This window comes from Eublepharis macularius, chromosome 19 (genome assembly GCF_028583425.1).
Source record: "Eublepharis macularius isolate TG4126 chromosome 19, MPM_Emac_v1.0, whole genome shotgun sequence".
Lineage (NCBI taxonomy): Eukaryota > Metazoa > Chordata > Lepidosauria > Squamata > Eublepharidae > Eublepharis > Eublepharis macularius.
The window spans coordinates 13845222-13849013 of record NC_072808.1 but is presented as its reverse complement, the minus strand read 5'-3'; the positions used below and the strand labels follow the sequence as shown (position 1 = coordinate 13849013).

The 3792-nt window shown below is 43.6% G+C and overlaps 1 pseudogene; it reads left to right on the top strand.

Annotated features, from left to right (window-relative positions):
- The first annotated feature begins 1555 nt into the window (after positions 1-1555).
- LOC129346475 (olfactory receptor 13H1-like) lies at positions 1556-3016 on the top strand (annotated as a pseudogene).
- The last annotated feature ends 776 nt before the right edge of the window (positions 3017-3792 follow it).

Below are 3792 nucleotides of genomic sequence, written 5' to 3'. Positions count from 1 at the left end.
ATTGGCTCCTTAGACCTTTACAAGCTGTACTTCTAGAGATCCTTCTGGAATATGACCCAGACGTCTTTAATAATACTACCAAGGAATAACTTCACATTAGTGTTTTAGACTCAAAGATTAGTTATTATTTCATCTGATTAAAACTTTAAGAAGTTGGAGGGGGGGGTCAGTAAACATAATAACTCCCAGAGCAACTTTTGGGTAGCCTTAATAAAATCTATTATGTATGTGTGATGACACAATAAGTTCTCTCTCTCTCTCTCTCTCTCTCTCTCTCTCTCTCTCTCTCTCTCTCTCTCTCTCTCTCTCTCTCTCTGAGTTACAATGAAGTTATTCTTAAGATCACAAAATTTACTTACTCATAAATTTTCCAATGGTACCCAACAGTTGTTACCATCAAAGAAGGGAGGCAAATTTGTGTGCGGCCCTAATCCTGACAAAAATGTCTATTTTATTATTTGCAATATAGAAATGACCCACATAACTTGATGCCCTGTTAAGTGCTCTCTCAAAGCCTATCCATCCCTTGTGTGAATTGTAAAAACAATATATGTGTAGACACATCTGGATGTATGCAAAGTGTCCCAAAACTTCTAAAGGAATAAGAGGAAAACTGCAAAGGTTTTAAAGTGGGTAATTAAAGTGGGAAAGCAGCAGAGGTGAGACAAAGTTTTTAGAAAGTAAAAACTAAATATTCTAGTATCTAGTAAAGGTAAAGGTAGTCCCCTGTGCAAGCACTGAGTCATTACTGACCCATGGGGGGACGTCGCATCACAATGTTTTCTTGGCAGACTTTTTACGGGGTGGTTTGCCATTGCCTTCCCCAGTCATCTACACTTTACCCCCAGGAAACTGAGTACTCATTTTACTGACCTCGGAAGGATAGAAGGCTGAGTCAACCTTGAGCCAGCTACCTGAACCCGGCTTCCACCAGGATCAAACTGAGGGCCAAGCTACACATGACGAATGACACTTGAACGGCAAGTGGATTGAGTGGAGGGCAAGTGAACAGGGAGAAATACACTTGCTGTTCAAGTGTCATTCGTCGTGTGTAGCTTAGCCCTCAGGTATGAGCAAAGCTTGGACTGCAGTACTGCACCTTACCACTCTGTGCCACGGGGCTCTAGTACATGGAGTTGAATCTTAAAAGTACCTAGAAACAAATATTATAGGTTCTTAGGTGCTAATAAGGATTGCCAGGTCACTATAGTCTCCTGCTGGGAGGGTAGAAGTGTGGGCCCTGTTACTTACACTCAATATTCTGGTTGCACACATGCAAAGTGTACATGCACTCCTAGCCTTAGCGTGATGACATCACTTCCTGACTAATTGATGTGGCTAAAATTTAAATGCGGAGAGTTGTGCGGGCTACACACGCATTCTATGATTTTTTATTTCTTTTTTGCAGGAAATATGGATTATCGGGATAACACAACCACAGTGACCAAATTTGTGCTCGCCGTGGGCCTCTCCAGACAGCCCCATGTGCGTGCTGCCTTGTTTTTCCTCTTTTTGTTCATGTATGCAGTCACCATCGCTGGGAATGGTACTGATCATGGTGGATTCTCACCTCCACACACCCATGTGTTTCTTCCTCAGCAGCCTCTCCTTCACTGACGTCTGCTATGTCACTACCTCTATCCCACAGATTCTGGATGGTGCATTGCTTCAAAGACAGGCCCACTATATCCCTGGGCAGGTGTTTTGCGCAAATGAGCATCGAGTACCTCTTTCTAGCTGTCATGGCTTATGACCGCTTTGTGGCAATATGCAGCCCTTTGGGCTATAGCTTAATCGTGAGCCGGACTGGCAGTCAGCCTGTGGACTTGTCCCTCATTCTTGACCCTTGTCACTTTTCTCACCCTGCAGGTAAACTTCTGTGGGTGCAATGTGGTGAATCATTTTACATGTGAAGTCCAAGCAGCGTTGAAATTGGCCTGCACTGACACTCATTCCAACGGTCTTAGCATGCCAATAACAAGTGTGTTCACTCTTCTACTCCCCTCTGCCTTCATCCTGGTGACGTATGGGCGCATTGGTCTAGCTGTCCTGCGCATCCGCACTGCATAAGGCCGGGGGAAGGCTTTATCAGCCTGTGGTGCTCATCTAACAAAGATCTTAATTCCCATAATTAACACAACACACATCAAATTCCTCTTAACAAATGTTAATGATTCTATTAAAGTGCACGTGCCAACAAGTACGTGCAAGCACAGAAATACATTTCAGCCCTTCATCTTTACAGGAAATAAGCAGGCAAGAACAAATTCATAAATATTTTTCACATGTCATCGGAGCTACAGATCATTTAAAGAGATAGTACACTTAATACTGACAGCTATAGCTCAGTCTTAAATAAACAACGATATAGGGTATACAAAATTCAATAAGTACACAATGGTACATACAAAAGACCCACAGTTCATATACAATTCTGGAGAGGGGTGGTGGAGGTGAATAATACTCTTCCTCTGTGGCATATAAATGGTCAGATTAAACTGAAGTAATTTCATTCTAGTTTCTTCTCTTCCACAGGTACAGCAGGACGTAGCTCTCTAAAGGTGGTCACCTCCTGAATGAAGGTGTATTCTAGTCGTAAGGGGGACCCCACTGTGCAGTTTTAACATGGGAGTCCCCTCCAAAGAGTCCCAAATTCCCGACAGGATGCTAGCTAGTGCACTCGCACTTTAGTAGAATCATTAACATTTGTTAAGAGGAAGTTGATGTGTATTGTGTTAATTATGGGGATGAAGATCTTTGTTGGCTGCTCTTAACCCGTAACTGCCCTGTTTGCTAGTAATGTGGCTCTCATTTGACTGTGGTGGGCATTTTCTATGGCACTGCCTTGGCCATGTACCTGAGACCTCGAGCCAAGACTTTCACAGATAGGGACAAAATGGTAGCTGATTTCTATGAGGTTGTCATGCCCATGCTCAACCATTTGATCTACAGCCCGAGAAACAGGGATGTGAAGGGAGCCTTACGGAGGCTGAGCAGGAGGAAAGTAGAAGAATGAACCACTTCTAAAATCAGTGACCCTATTGATGGATGTCCTTTCAGCAGGAACATGTCTCTGATTGACTATGCAATTTCTCATTTGCTCAGGGCCAAGCTACAAGTGACGAATGACACTTGAACAGCAAGTGGATTGAGTGGAGCGCAAGTGAACAAGGAGAAATACACTTGCTGTTCACGTGTCATTCGTCACTTGTAGCTTCGCCCTATGTGTCATTGTTTTTACTAATTTTAACACCCTTGTGCTTTACATGCTAAGATAAGCCTATAGCTCTGTCCCCAAGGAGCATGCAATCTAAATTGTGACTGGAAAGTTGGAAGAAGACAAGGAAGAAGAAGAAATTCAAGGATACCCAAGGATGGATGAGAACAAATATAGTCATGTGTAGTCATGTTCAGGTTGAGGAGTAAGAGCTTACACCAAAGGCTTTATAGAAGAAATAGATGTTAGCACTGTAAAGTATTGTCTTGCATGCAAAGAAATTTCATATTGAAAGTTGGACTTGGTCATGGTTTTAAAATCCACTCTGATATAAAGCTCTTTGGACCAATTACTCTCTTTCTTTGCCCATTCTTCCTCACAAGCAGGGCTTTTTTCAGCTGGAACGCGGGGGAATGGAGTTCCAGCACCTCTTGAAAATGGTCACATGGCTGGTGGCCCCACCCCCTGATCTCCAGACAGAGGGGAGTTTAGATTGCCCTCTGTGCCACCGAGTGGCACGGAGGGCAATCTAAACTCCCCTCTGTCTGGAGATCAGGGGGCGGGGTCACCAGCCA